The 16,250-nt window shown below is 44.9% G+C and overlaps 1 pseudogene; it reads right to left on the minus strand.

The window, feature by feature from the left end:
- Positions 1-1,357: 1,357 nt before the first annotated feature.
- Positions 1,358-1,454, minus strand: LOC141111589 (U2 spliceosomal RNA; annotated as a pseudogene).
- Between the last annotated feature and the right edge of the window lie 14,796 nt (positions 1,455-16,250).

The following is a 16,250-nucleotide window of genomic DNA, read 5'->3' on the forward strand; positions in this document are numbered from 1 at the left end:
GAATTAAGGGATATGGAGGATCTCACGGCTACCCTACACAATAGGGAGGAGACCTTTCGGGAAACCTGGAGACCCTGGCAGCACTTTATATACACGGAAGCATATCTTCAGGAAATGGCGCAATCCAGTAATCCAGCTAACTGAATGAACATGCTCCACACTTCAGGCGGAGGTCAATTCACCTCATATTTCATATTCTCATATTTTCTGTACTCTTCTTCTCTAATATCTTAACCTCCCAGCTTCTACTCCCCTTTCTGTTCCCCTTCCCTTCCTTGCCATCCCTCCCCCTTTTATCCTGATATATTTCTCACCTATCCCCGGGGATATTAGTCTCTGTTTAACGCATTCTCATGCATGGGTTTCTCTAGGGCCAGATACAAAGAAAATCTTAAAATCAAATACCTTCTCATTTGGTCCCATGTCTGGGCTTCATAGCCTTTTAGATCCCCACCTTTACCATCCTTACGAAAAAACATCATCTATCACTGAGTGATGCAATCTACCACTTAAGGAAATCAGTATTGAACCAAGCAACTAAGACCCCAGAGCACCTTCAAGGTCCTATTCTTAGGCAGTAGTGTTATGTTGGGGTATAATCCCCACAAACTGTGATTATGGTGCTAATCTAAGTAATCAGATATTCTGACCCTGCTGTTTCTGATATCTCGGGTTATAAACTTACTTCTGTATTCCATATGCTTGATTCTGACACTGTTGTATAAATGAATATGTAACTGGTTGTACCTACTCAGTGTGAAAATAAAGGAATTTAAAAAAAAAAAATTCCTCCGGTCCCAGCCAAAAGGCCCGGCCCAGGAGGCAGGTGAGAATAAAAAGTGTGAATGGTGGAGTGACTGTGGTGCCATAAATCAAAGTGACCCTCAAACACAGTGATATTACGGCACCCCTTAACTGCCACTCCAGGGGCACATACACCATGGGCTTCTTTTCGGGCCCGACCCTCAGCCGGACCAGTGCAGTCCTCCGTTCCTGCCAGATAGTGAGCCCTTCAAGGTTTTCTCAGGAAGAACCATGGACATCAAACGCACCTTTCACCAGTACTAGCTTTTCCAGGCACACATCATTCCAGTGGATTTGCATGGCAACGCCCAGATCCACTCAGTCAGGGTGACAGCTCCTCCACCGGACGCTGACAGGAACAGCGACCACACCAATCCTAGCCAGAAGGCCGGGATGACCCAGCCCTTCGGCCAGACCAGTGCAGCACCCATCCCTACCAGGAGTGCCCTTCTTGCCTGCTCAGACTTGACCGAGTACAATTAAATTCTCCTTAAATTCCTAGGAGCGCCAGCCTGGCCCCTGCTGAGATGGACCATCCAGATTACATCACGCCAAAGGATTTTCCCCGTTGGGAGCAGCACAGCGCCTCCTCTGGCAACTGATAAGAACAGATACTACACTTGATCTTAGCCAAAAGGCCGAGAAGGGATTTTATTATATTTTTTCATGTGACAACACTGAAGAAATGACACTTTGCTACAATGTAAAGTAGTGAGTTAACAGCTTGTATAACAGTGTAAATTTGCTGTCCCCTAAAAATAACTCAACACACAGCCATTAATGTCTAAACCACTGGCAACAAAAGTGAACACACCCCTAAGTGAAAATGTCCAAATTGGGCCCAAAGTGTCAATAATTTGTGTGACCACCATTATTTTCCAGCACTGCCTTAACCCCCTTGGGCATGGAGTTCACCAGTGCTTCACAGGTTGCGCACTGGAGTCCTCTTCCACTCCTCCATGACCACATCACGGAACAGTGGATGTTAGAGACTTTGTGCTCCTCCACCTTCCATTTGAGGATGCCCCACAGATGCTCAATAGGGTTTAGGTCTGGAGACATGCTTGGCCAGTCCATCACCTTTATCCTCAGCTTCTTTAGCAAGGCAGTGATAGACCAATTTGATGCAGTGTGCGGCGTATGGTTTGAGCACTGACAGGCTGATCCTCCACCCCTTAAACCTCTGCAGCAATGCTGGCAGCACTAATACTTCTATTTCCCAAAGACAGCCTCTAAATATTCAACTTCTTTGGTCGACCATGGTGAGGCCTGTTCTGAGTGGAACCTGTCCTGATAAACCGCTGTATGGTCTTGGTCACCGTGCTGCAGCTCAGTTTCAGGGTCTTGACAATCTTCTTATAGCCTAGGCCATCTTTATGTAGAGCAACAATTCTTTTTTTCAGATCCTCAGAGCTTTCTTTGCCATGAGGTGCCATGTTGAACTTCCAGTGACCAGTATGAGAGAGTGAGAGCAATAACACCAAATTTAACAAACCTGCTCCCCATTCACACCTGAAACCTTGTAACACTAACAAGTCACATGACACCGGGGAGGGAAAATGGCTAATTGGGCCCAATTTTGACATTTTCACTTAGGGGTGTACTCACTTTTGTTGCCAGCGGTTTCGATTTTAATGGCTGTGTGTTGAGTTATTTTGAGGGGGCAGCAAATGTACACTGTTATACAAGCTGTACACACACTACATTGTAGCAAAGTATAATTTATTCAGTGTTGTCCCATGAAAAGCTATAATAAAATATTTTCAAAAATGTGAGGGGTGTACTCACTTTTGTGAGATATTGTACATACCTTTTAAGAGGTAAAACAGCTTTCATATACTGTAAGTATTTAATCTCTGTATTTACCTGTTAGCTTGGGGTTCAGCTTTAAAGTGGGTCTAAAAGATAGGCATGCGCAGGGGGTGTGCCTGGACACACCCAATCACTATGTGTGGTGCCGGTTCCCCCTACTGTCCAGGCCCCCCCCTACTGTTCTACCAGCTTCCCTCCTCTCCCCCTGGCTGCTGCAGGGATGTTTCAGGATAGAGGGGGGAGAGAGGCTAGTAAATATGTAATTTACCAGCCCCTTCCTTTTCTAAATGAACACAGTGAACACACTGGCTCACAGTGTCCATTCATAACAGAAGCATGGTAAACTGTGTTTACTATGCTTCACTTTGTGAATGAACATGAAGCCCCTAAGCACAAAGTACTTCCCATTCACTTACTGCCCTGTGCAGCTGAGGCAGAGAAAGGCATGTGTTTGAGCTTTGGGGTGCACACCCTAATGCAATAGGCTGCGCACACCTATGTTCTAAGGCAGGAGTCTCCAAACCTAAACAAAGGGCAAGTTTAGGGGGACTAGACAGTGGCTATTCGGAGTAAAAGGTCTCGATATCAGGGAGAAAAAAAATAATGCCTCCTGATTTGTTTCAATGGGAGTAATTGAGATAAATTGTCCTCCATCGTTGGTGTCATTGGGAGGAATTGCGCCCTATATTTGTTGTCATTGGGAGGAATTGTGCCCCATTGTTGGTGTCATTGGGAGGAATTGTGCCCCGTTGTTGATATCAGCAAAGGGCTGAATCTGGCCCCCCTGGGACACAGTTTGGAGACTACTGTTCTAAAGGCAGAAGGTTTATTTACCTCAATGCATTCTGTGCAGTAAGGTAAACAACAATCTGTGCGCAGCTCCCTCCCCCAGCCTCCCATTATACTTACCTGAGCCTAATCTCGATCCAGCAATGTGCATGAGAGCAGTGGCCCTATCAGCTCTCTCAATCCTCATTGGCTCAGAGACAGCAGCAGGAGCCATTGGCTCCTGCTGCTGTCAATCACAGCAAGTGAGGGATCGGGGCAGGCCAAACCATGCTCTGTGGGTCAATGGACAACATACAGAGCCAGCTCGGGAGCAAGCCCACACAAGTGCAACCATAGCAAGCGATTTGCTATGGTGGGCACTAGGCAGGGGGGGAGAGGCGAGGAGTCCTGGCAGGGGAACCCCAGAAGAGGAGGATTGGGGCTTCCTTGTGCAAAACCATTGCACAAAGCAAGTACGTATAACATGTTTGTCATTTAAAAAAAAAATCGAATGTTTACAATCACTTAAGCAGAATGGTCCCAACATACAAGAAAAACATTAGGAGGATTGTGATTTTAAAAAATCATGACAGATTAAATATTTATCTCCTTTAACCACTTCCGGACCACCGCACGCCGTTATACGTCCTTTCTTTGAGGACGGATATCGTTGTTATGGCAGTAGCTAGCGGGCGGTCCACTACAAGATAAAAGTGGTCTCTGCTGCGGATTCGCGGATTCGTTCAAACCACACATGTGCGCGATTGGTAGAGCAAGCGCAATAATTCTAGCCCTAGACCTCCTCTGTAACTCAAAACATGCAACCTGTAGAATTTTTTAAACGTCGCCTATGGAGATTTTTAAGGGTAAAAGTTTGTCGCCATTCCACGAGCAGGCGCAATTTTGAAGCGTGACATGTTGTGTATCAATTTACTCGGGGTAACATTACCCTTTCACGATATAAAAAATAAATTGGGCTAACTTTACTGTTGTCTTATTTTTTAATTCAAAAAAGTGTATTTTTTCCAAAAAAAATGGTAAGATCACTGCGCAAATACGGTGTGACAGAAAGTAATGTACAGACTGCCATTTTATTCTCCAGGGTGTTTGAAAAAAAAATTATAATGTTTGGGGGTTCCAAGTAATTTTCTAGCCATTTTTTAACTTGTAAACAACACGTCTAAAAAAGAGGCATTTCTACATATACGCTGCATATCAAGTTAGAATCAATGGGAAGCAGTAGAGCAAAAACAAAGAGATTGTGAGAATGGTGGTAACATTAGCCCAGACAGAGATATTATGAGAACACAGAGCCTCTTTCACTATGATCTCAGTACAGTACGGGTTGTCACAGGAGAATTTCTAATACACAAGAAATGGGAGTTCTTACACAGTATTCCTTTATACTGAATGCACCGGACGGGTCAGCTTGCCAAATGTACGCTCTCCACTTACATATGTTAACCTCATTGGCTTTGTTACGTTACTTTACAGACATTGCAGCGGCAGACTAAAGTCCACTGAAAATTTGTCTGTCTCCTGAGTAGCAGTGTATAATATCTCAGTATTCATTTTGATCAGAAACCTTTTGTATTTGAAGTTTTTTTTTTAATTTTTTTTTTTTTTTTTTATAAGCACTAGAAAACTGGAGTGCCAGTGAACAAATGGCACATTGTAAACATATAGTTCGTTTTCAATTTTTGCACTCATAGTTATATACCTTCCAAAAGTCATGGATTCCACAAGACTGCCCTGGGATTTTAACAAAATCCAGACATTCCATCAATCGGGGCTGTGTCCCACTGCCAAGCGTAGGGGCCCAGGCGATTGCATACATCGCTACAGTGCAGCTATAAAATGGCAGGCCTATCCAGCAAGTGGAGCCCCTTGGGAATTGTACTTTGAGTCCCTCATAAAGCAGCTTTCCATGCATGAAGACTACAATATCCAGCATGCACTGTGGCCCAGGCACCCCTGGATAAATGGCAGTAAATGTGGTGTGTACCCCCCTCATGCCTAGACTGCGCACACAGTCTTGTCAGGGACAGCGCTGGCGCTCTGCACAGGGAAGCACATTGTCTGGGGCCCAGAGAGGAGGGGGCAGGACTGGTGGAAATCAAAGTAATTTCTTGTGGGGGCAACAGGGGTTCTAGCATCTAATAACTGAATATTCTGTTTTTAATCACACATGCACACAGGCTTATTCAGATATTTCATCCTCAGAATATCAAATATACGGACATAAAGAAAACCAACAGGCTTGAAATATAGTTGCGTTTTAATGTGTTATGTGGGGGGGGGGGGGGGTTGACTAGAGTTCCCACCTCATCCCTTTAAAACTGAACACATATTCATTACACAGGTTCTGTGGCTGATTAAGGTAGTAATTAAACTCACTTGGTGCCTCATCTGCATTAAATTAGCCTCAGAACCTGTGTAATTAATATGAGATTGGGTTTAAAGGGATAAGGTGGCAACCCTATGGTTGACCAGAGGTACCCTGTCAGGTATGCTATCTCATGATTTTGAAATTGTGGCCCTAGCTTATTCCTGGCCCTGCCATTGTTGGGCAGATTGATTTCCTGCTTGACGTGCATTATAGTTCTGGCAGAGGGAGCTAGAGACTTGGGACACAGAGCATGGGCAGGTAAATAATTCATTGAACATCTGCGCTTCTTCTTTCCTCCCACTGGGCTTTTTTTTTTCTCCTACTGACCACTGTCTACAGGTTTCTGTTGCTACTGTTCAGATGAAAAAAACATCAATACCAGGCATTCGTTCCTACCATTGCCCGCCAACACTGGCCTTTTTTTCTCTGACTTTCACCATCAACACTAGGCATTTTTTTCCTCCCCCTTCTGAGCACTGACACAAGACCTTTTTCCTTCCCTGGACCATCAATGCTAGGAACTTTTTTCTCCTGCTAACTACCAACGCAACCATCTTTTCTCCATACTAGCCAGCAATTTAAGGGATACGTTTACATATACTGCCAACCACTGCTTTTCATGCTGACCAAAACTTTAATTGCCTCAAAAGTTGCTATGTAGTTTGTAAGTATTTTAATGATATAAATTTAAAGTGATAGCTCTTTGTCCATATCCCATATTTTTTAAAGATGATCCTTTTTTATATGTGTGTCTGTGAAAATCTCACTTTTAGTACAGTAGTTAAGAAGAGTTTTATGAGACCAAGGGCTGTGGCATATGTGTGCATTGTATACCAAGAATAGGCTTAGGTTATATTTAGTCATGCCACACCCGATATCTAGCCCAATTTAGCTACTTTTTGCCATGGCGCACTACGCAATGCTGCATGTTTGCTACTTCCAGGTTGTCTCGCTTTCTGACGTTGGGGAGGTATGATAGTTTTACTGCTAATAATTCCGTTTAATTTGCCATTATATTCATTGGTGCACACAAAAATCATAATATTCAACCCTCAGATCAGTCCCAATTCATGCACCATCAGACCTTAGATCAGGATGCCACCGAAAAAGACATCATGTGCTCGCCTGGGCATGCATGCTGGAGGTTGTTGACCCTTGATCTATACAGTTTATGAGAACTTGCAGGAGCTTAAAATGCATCTAACCCATACATAAAAATCCAGTCCTAGGAAGAGAGCACTTATTTGCACTTTGGTATCAGGACAACAGAAACAAGGTAGGCTTACAGAACCCTGCCTTTCACCAAATGTCCACAACTGAGGAGCATAGCTCTGTTGTCCTCAGAGAACAATGCAATTGATAATGGTCAGAGCAGGCAAAGAGCACAAAAAAAGTTATCAACTAACAAGGATTCTGGCAAGATCAAAAGGCATTTTTTTTTTACTTATCAAACAGATGTAAAAAACTTTCAATGTTATGTAGTAGCTGAGGAACTCGGCTAGAAGGAAAGATTAGAGGAACTGAACGTATGCTCTCTTGAGAAGAGGAGATTAAGGGGGGGACATGATCAGAGTGTATACAGTAAATACATAAGTGGTCCTTATTGTGAACATGGCGTTGAGTTCAATTTAAGGTCATCACAGAGCACAAGGGGCACTCTTTACATCTATAGGAAAAGAGATTTCATCTCCCTACTGTGAAGAAACTTTTACGTATGTGAGCTGTGAAAATGTGGAATAGGCTCCTTTAAGAGCTAGTTCTGTCCAGCTCAGTAGATTGCTCTAAAAAAAGGCCAGGATTCTTTCCTAAATGTACATAATACAGACATCCCAAGTCTCCCACAAGGTGCAGGAGTCTCCCGCATTTGACTGCGGGCTCCCGGACACCCGCGAGTGCTGCATGATATCCCGGCTAAGCCTGTCACTCAGCTACAGCAGCCCGAGTGGCCACCGCGACCATACTCTATTCACTCAGCTGAGCGGTGGGTCCAGATCCCCAAATCATCATGCGGTGCCAGCCATGGTGTCAGACACAGTCAATGTGTAAGCTGGCAGACAGACTGTGCAACAGTCTGCAGCTGCCAGCAGCGTAAACCCGCCCGGTGGCTGGATATGATGACACACGTCCTCGCCAGAAAGACCAGTCTGTGTGAAGAGGGAGGGGTCACACTGACTCTGGTGCGCACAGGCTGGTCCTCCAGAGTGTGCGAGTTCTGCAGAGTGTGAATAGAGTGACACAATGATGCTGAGCATCACTGTGTGTCGCTCTCTCAGCACATCTCAGCTCATTCACTCATGTGTCACTCAGGAGGATTGGATGATCCCAGAGAGCAGTGAGTCACAGCATGCCAAGTCTGAGCAGTGGCCATTTTAGGACACTGAGCCAGCACTGCAGGGGCCAGATTCTCTCCACAGGGGCCATTCAGCATCTTTTATATAGTTGTGTAAAATAGGGGGGGTTGTCAGCATGGAGTGCCACCTCCATGAAATTTGTTTTTGCAGGTTGGGATGTCTGCATAATATAACTGGATACTAACATTTATAGGTGAAGTTAATCCAGGGAATATCTGATTGCCTCTTGGGGGATCAGGAAGGAAATTCTTTCCCTGCTGGAGAAAATTGGATCATGTTTTGCTGGGGTTTTTTTTGCCTTCCTCTGGATCAACTGTCCAGGATCAAAGATCTGACATTTACCATGATGTGCCTGCTTTTATCCGTTTTCGAGTGAGTGCATTACTTCTTAGTTAAATATGTCACAATATTGCTGCACTTAGATTGGCGCCGCTTGTGTGTTTTTCTTTTTTATCGTGGATATTTGATTGCATTTTTCCCTCCTTTTATTGGTTGAACTAGATGTACTTTTTTTTTTCCCAACCAGACCAACTATGTAGCGGTGATTCCCTAGGGCCAACTGGAAAAAAAATGTTCTCCTACCTGTCCCGAGGCTACCTGCCCTGTAGCTGAATCCAACAGTTCACCAACAAACCTCTGACAATTATGCTTCAGCCACTTGAGTCTTTTTACTAGTTATTGTAGTTCTCAAACAGAGAGGGCTTTGAGGGGAAGGATAACCAAAAATCGCAAAATAGAGGGACAGATACACTGAATCAACAGTATGTAGTATAAGAGCAACTTCTATAAAATGGAGAACAGTTACAGTGTTTTAGTGCTCCTAAATTAGACTTCTGTCCTTCTGTAAGCAGACAGAAATAACTGAGCGCCAGGCAAAAATCCCTCTTCCAACGTCCAGATGGCAGCTTCTTCCCTAATTCTGTGGGACTCTCTTCAAGCAATGCTGAGGCCAGTCCTGCCAGCAGTGTTTCACACATGCCTCCTCCCAGGAAGAAACTGCAAGGGAGAGATGGTTTTGATAAAGTGCTCCCAAACCTTTATCTTGCCAGACCAAACCACTGAACACCATCAGGGATGGACGGAGTCATAAATATTCATGAACTAGTGGTTAATCCTTCCCACACTCAATTACTGGGGCCTCCTTCCAGCAACAGGCTGAAGCAATCAACCCTATAGGCTTACGAAAAAAAACTACAGAACCCAGAAAAGGTAAATATCATCTCAGGATAGATACAGCCTAACAGAAATACATTCTAAATCTAGAACAACTGCATAGGGCAGGGTTGCTAAAGGTATATTTAACACACCAAACGAGATCAAATAAGAAGCCTATTATTAGGGTTTAAATACAATTTAAAAAGATAAAATTGGACCTTTGCTTGGGTCTTTGCTAACTTGGTCTCTGTGACCAAACAGATTGTGGTTACTGTTGTAGCACTGACCCCCGAAGGAGCTGCTGATTTATTTGGGCCTGTACTCTGCTTTGTTTCCCATCTGAATATCTCAGTCCCCCTGACACAGCTGTGGTGTAATAGTGTGCAGTCAAAACGAAATTATAAAGCAAGTTGACAATATTCAATATAATATACCTGTCTGCAGTTAAATTACCCTCCTCTAGGCTGGTGATGAAGAGACAAACAACACTCACACAGCTATACTTGAATAACAACCTTATTTACTGTAGTTGTATTAGAAAGGGTTAAACTACAATGGTTGTACTGTCTGACTAACATAGTCTGACAGACAACTAAACTTTAGATTACGAAGGTACAATACAGGTATAAAATGTCTGAAATAATATATGAGAAGTATAGCAAAGTATATAGGATAACCGTCAGAGTGAATGTATCTCACTATGAGCACAGTCCTATTTCCTGAGCACTTACTGCTATACTAAAACAAATGTTGACTCAATTAAGTATAATACAACACTAGGGAGCTCCCTCCTTTAGTATCACACTACCCCAATATAGTAAAGGTACACAAGGCCTTATGTTTTACTAAGCGGTCCTTCTTTATCTTCTTTTCTTCTGCTAGCAAACAAAATAGATTTGTAATCCAAAGGGTTAGAAAGAAACTTGTGGGCAACAGCCCTCTCACCCAACCAGGACAGTGTCGTCAGAAAACTCCGTTCTGGGGCATATGGTTCTGTCTCCGGCCGGCACTGCTGCGATGCTCCGCTCCACACCACGAGACGCTCCGGAACTCCCAGATGACTCTGACAGGCTCCTCTGGCTCCTTTCCAGTCTTGCCCCGCCGTCAGTCCAGCTCTCTGGTATATCACAATACCGCTGTTCGGATCGCTGTTCCGTGGAGGTAGGCCGCGCTGTGCTGGAGACCTCATATAGATCCTCCCAGGCTGGCCATGCGTGTCCAAGAGAGCTAAGATGGCCGCTCCCAGCCCTTTTATAATCTTCCCACAATGCAGTTCTGTTCCCTGAGGTTTGTGGGAGTTACTGAGCATTGTGGGTAGGTCAAGTTAATGTCCCAATGTAAACAAGCAAAATACTTCCATGTCAAACTTCTGAACAATAAAAGAAATAAAGATGCAGTACTTTTATATTTTGGCCGCTAGATGGTGCCAGAGGATAAGATACAACATTACCTTAAAGTTATACATACTGTATATTATGACCGCTACACTATGTTTTTGCCCACTAAAAGTGTATCATGGCAAAAAAGTGGAGAGATTTGTTTTCTCTGCTTTAATCACAGAAAATGGCTTGGAGCAGGGCCGAGACAAGGAGGAAGTGTGTGTACGGGAGGAGGAGAAGGGGCACATACCCCAGGTTCAGCAGCTTAGTAGTAGTGAAGGGACCACACTGGGAGTTCCAGCTGCTCCCTTCTCCCTGCCTCTCACTGACAGGAGTGACTGCAGTGTCAGCAGGACTTTTTTTTTTACCTTGGCGCACAGAAGTACCGCCACCTCAGGCACTAGCCCTGTGCTCCCCATGGTGACTTTTTGTAAACACAAAAGCCATCTTCCTGTGCCGGCTTCTGTGTTTACAAATGACAGCACTCCCTCTCAGTGCAGGAGGAGCAGCTGCTAGGAGACTGGGCTGTCATGCTGCAGAACAGAGAGCAGTTACACAGCCTTCTAGCAGACGCTCCTCCTGCATTGGCTGAAGCTTTGTAGTGTGGGATGGGGAAAGGAGTTGGGAAGGAGGAGTTTTGTAGTGGCATTTCTTCCAGTGACACCACCGACATGAGACATTTTTGCCTTTTAGTGACATCACCAATGCACAGACATTTTCTCTTTTCAGTTACACCGACGCAGGGACATTTTTTCTATTTAGTGACACCATTCATGCAAGGACATATTTCTTTTCAGTGATACCACCAACACAGAAGCATTTCTTCCTTCCACTGGCACCACCAACTAATTTTTTTTCCATTTCACTGACAACTGTTATGGAAATGATTAAGAGCTCCAATCGAGCTCAAGGTTATCTGCTGCTGTCTCTAATTTGAAAAGTGTTGATATGCATGCATATAAAAGTAAACACACTGAGACACGCTCAGTTTCGTTACTGTTACACTTCTAATTTATTCAAGGCGGTGTTAATGTTTTATACACACAAATACGTCATTGCTATGTCAGTCTAATAGGTACATCTCATTGGTTAAGATAGAAAAGAAGATGGATAATTTTCATAACGAGGTTTGGCTCTCTCTGGTCTTATCTCCAGTTCCGCATTCTTTTGATGTGTGGGAGGTAGGGGGTAATCGCCATCTTGAGAAAATATAGGAACAGAGCAAATCTGTATACTTATATAATGAGTAAGGAGAAAAATATGTATGCACATAAGAAAATAGACATTTTCAGATTACTATTATTATTATTATCTACATCACATTCCTTCACAATCCCCCCTAAAATGACTATTTTCTCTTTTCTGTCCCTAATACTAAAGGTCCTACTTTTTAGCCTGGCCCTTCTCCTCAGCAACTCTTTTAGGCTGTATATAGAATTGGGCAGCAACTGTTCACTTCCCTCCTCGATACAGCTGGAGAGGTGCAGTCAGGCGCTATCTATCCCTATAACCCTATAGGATTGTGAGATTATGGGCAGGGAGTGATTGTAGAGGAGTGAAGGGTTTGTCATCTTCCATCATAAGGGGGTCCTCTTCTTCTTGGTGGAGAAATGTAGGTGTGCTATTGTCTACAGCCTTGCTCATTAACTTTTTTACAAAAGGTAGAATACAGCATATAATCAGGGCTAAAAGATCCAGGATTATTAATACCGTTACCCGTATCTGGGCGAACACCTTCTGCCACCCACTCATCCAGCTAAAATATTGATCCCATGGGTCTGTGATACCTGAGTTCTTCTTCAACTCTAGTGACAGATCTTCTAATTTCTTTATAGCTAAAGTAACCTTACCATTTGGGCCAATATTATCAGGAATGTATGTACAACAGGTTCCCGTTTTTTCCTATGATTTTACAAAACACCTCCTTTCCCAGATAACACCATGTCTAAGGCCATCCGGTCCTGGAATGTCATGTAGGAAGTGGGGGCTAACTGATCAGAAATTCCCTGGAGGGCATCTTTAGAGTAATTTACAAATCTCTGTTGGTTATAATATGTATAGTGTCAGGTCACCTAGAGGCTGGGTGACAGATGCACACCGTTGGGATCAGGAGTGCACTGCAAGGTAGTGGACCCTACGGGTGACTGCTGCGGATTGTACCTTGGGAGGTTCAGGAAGCAGGTCTACTGGATCACTGACACAGATCCCACTGGGAGCTAGAGCATAGATTCCCCAGGGCGCGGAGTCTAAGAGCCAGCAGGTGTTCACCAGAGCCTCTAGTGGTGAGGATGGACTGCGCTGCAGTCTGGCTCCAGGTCGCGGCCCCCAGGGTCTCACAGCTCACGCTCACGGTAGACTACAGGAGCAGAGGAAGGAGGGAGCTGGCTGGAACATCAGGGTCACAGGCAAACAGGGATGGCCGGGAACAGGCCAAAGTCGGTAACAGAAATCAGATGTAGGAAACATAGCAAGTACACACATAGGCTAACACACAGTGGTTGATCAGCACTGCTGGCTTGCAGTGCACAGGTTAATATAGGGTTCCCTGATAGGGCCTGGGGTGGGGCCATGCTTAGAGGGGAGGTTACAAAAGCAGTCAGGTGAGGGTCAGCTGGTCTCTAGAGATGAACACATGGAGACAGGTAAGCTGATCGACAAACTCTATTGCATAACCATGACATGTAGTTAATTCAATCTACATTCTTGCTGACAGTTGTTATGGGGATCAAAGACTCAAAACCAGCTTTTACCTGATCCCTGCCTTTAAACTCATCAGGGACCCCCCTTGTAACCCCTATGACATGTATGTATACATGAGGATCAAAGCTTCCGGAGAGAGCTGCTCGCTTCCTCCTCTGACTGTGTGCTGGGTCAGTGTATGTATCAGGGGTATCTTTGGTTAGGATATGGGGGCTTTCTATTTTCATCTTTTTTGTCTAATGCACTCTGTGGTCGCCCAGTCTGGCCCTGTGTTCCAACCCACTGGCCCCCACAGAAACCACAACTCTGTCCCCAGTAACTGTATGTATGGCATACATATATGTCCTTACCGTCAGGGATATCACTGTACCAATGGCATCACCATGAAGGGTCAAACGGACAAGGTACTATGTCACCGTAATCTAAGGTAAAGGTGGTCACATGTGTACCTGAAGAGTTACACCAAAACGTAATTATGTTATCATTTTTGTGATGGCCACCTCCTGGGCCCCTCCCCCCTAGATCAAACAGAAAAAGGATATGCAGCACCCGAAAACACGCTCTCCTGCAGTGATAAGCGTGCATTCAGGTGTTCTTCCTGGCCAACTTGACTGAGGTGGCTGTGGTCAGCAAAACTTGGAATGGACCATCATAACTTGGCTCAAGGATCTCCAGACAGTAGTTGGTGTGTTCCTGTATCTAATTCAGGATCTGGAATGGAAGAAAACACCTGGACATGCATTCAGGTTAATTCTCGTGATAATGTGGTTACATAATTAGTCAACACATCAGACTGTAACTGTAACTGTTGTGGAAAGTAACAACCAAGTCTGGGAGCTGAACCAAACAAAATTTCATAAGGGGATAGGGCATGTTTCCCCTGGGGGTGTGTCTGACACTGAACAGGGCAATGGGCTAACTGTCTGGCCAACTCATGTTAGTCTCTTGGGCCATCTTTAACATCCTGTTTTTAGTGTCCCATTCATCCTTTCTACCTTCCCGCTACTTTGAGGGTGGTATGGGATGTGTAGTGCCAACTGAACCCCCAGTGCTGCCCAAATCTCTTTAGTAAGGGTTGTTGTTAGGGCTGGTCCCTGATCTCTCAATATCACCTCTGGGACCCCAAATCTACATACTATCTCACTCAGTAATTTCTTAGCTGTGGTCCTGGCAGTCATGACCACTTCCACTAGGGCGTATTCGAATCTGCCACTTCTTGGCACTTGAGAATGATCAATTTGCATCCTCTGGAATGGGGTATAGGGCTTTTGCCAGGTGCTTCTTCTGTGCATTCTGGGTTACATTTGGTGCAGATAATGCATGATCTGCAGAAGCTGTCGGTCAGTGGAGTAACTCTTGGTGCAACACTTGTTGATAAGAGAGTTCATAAAAGTCTTTGTCAAGTGGGCAGCTCCATGTGCCCATTGCACCACGGCTGGGTACATACTCCTGGGTAGACAAGGCTTCTTGTTGCACTCGAATAGTCCATTTCTGAGAGTTGTTCCTCTCCGTTTCCAGCTTTCCTTCTTATCCGGACTTGCTGTTTCCTGTAGTTCTTTTAGATAAACTCTGTCCACTGGGAAAGTCTGTAAGGTAAGCACGGGGTGGTCTTCTTCTACCACCCTGCTGTCCACTTCCCGCGGACCACCAGCTGTCTGTTTGGCAGCTGTATTGGCTCGATGATTGCCTTAAGCTTCTTTTGAGTTCATTTTGTCGTGTGCTTTTACTCAGAATAGTCACTTGGGTTGGGAGAAGCAAGGCATCAATCAATTTTTCACAGGTGTTCCTGCAGCCATCAGGAATCCTCTGTCCTAGATAACACCATAATCATGGGCAATGCTGAAAGCATATCTTGAGTCCATGAATGTTGGTTTCAGTGGTGACCGCGTGTCCTGTGCGGTCACGGGGGTAACAAGTCAAGACTCTACTCCTCCTCCTCCTTTCCCCCCTCGAGAAGTGGAAGAAGGGTGGTAGGGTTCAGTGTTTGACAACTTAATAGAGTAATGCTGTCCAGTAGGAGGGAACACAGGAGTCTCAAGTGTCTGGTAGTGGACAAGTGTTTCGGCTGGATCTTGGTTGAATATGGCAACAACGTCATGGGGAACAAGCAGAACGAGGCAGTGTCCGAGGACCAAGTTCAAAGTTTTGTCAAGCAAGTCTTGTGTAGCAAATCCAGCTCGCAGACACAATAGGCCTCCTCTTGCTACCGCATCCAGCCGACAGGAATAATATCCTATGGGGCGTAGGCTGATGCCGTGTGATTGGGTGAGTACACCTGCAGCATGTCCCAGACGTTCGGATACAAAGAGCTTGAGCGTTTTGTCGTAGGCTGGGAGCCCTAGCGCCGGGGGTGGCGCACTCAAGGGTTTCAAACTTTAGATATTTCTTCAGGAGACATCTGGAAGGGTCTGATTGCAGAGCATCAGTAGGAAGGCTTCTGGAATCCATGCTCTGCACTAGGAAATTAGTCCAAGGAAAATGACAGGTGTTGAGCACCACTGCAATTTGGGCTTTGAGGCTCTGCAGCCCTGGTTGGCAAGATAGCACAACAGGCTTTCTGAGGTGACTTCAACAGGGGGTAAGTCAGCTACACAAAGGAGAAGGTCATCAACATGTTGGAAGAGAATCACTTCCGGGTGTTCCTCTTGTCATGTGTCAAGGATGATAGCCATAGCTTTTGCAAACTGGCTTGGAAAGTTCTGTGCCCCTTGTGGCACAACGGTTTAGGTATGTTGCCGTTTCTTTCCGTGGATGAATGCGAAAAGGTACCAGCAGGAGGGGTGAGGGTGGACACTGAAGAAAACGTTTGTAAGGTCCACCTCTGTGAGGTACTTTGCAGTCAAAGGCATCCACAGTAGGTACCTGGTTCTCTTTTTAGGATTCTCTTCTTGG

The sequence above is a fragment of the Aquarana catesbeiana genome, linkage group LG10 (assembly GCF_042186555.1).
Source record: "Aquarana catesbeiana isolate 2022-GZ linkage group LG10, ASM4218655v1, whole genome shotgun sequence".
NCBI lineage: Eukaryota > Metazoa > Chordata > Amphibia > Anura > Ranidae > Aquarana > Aquarana catesbeiana.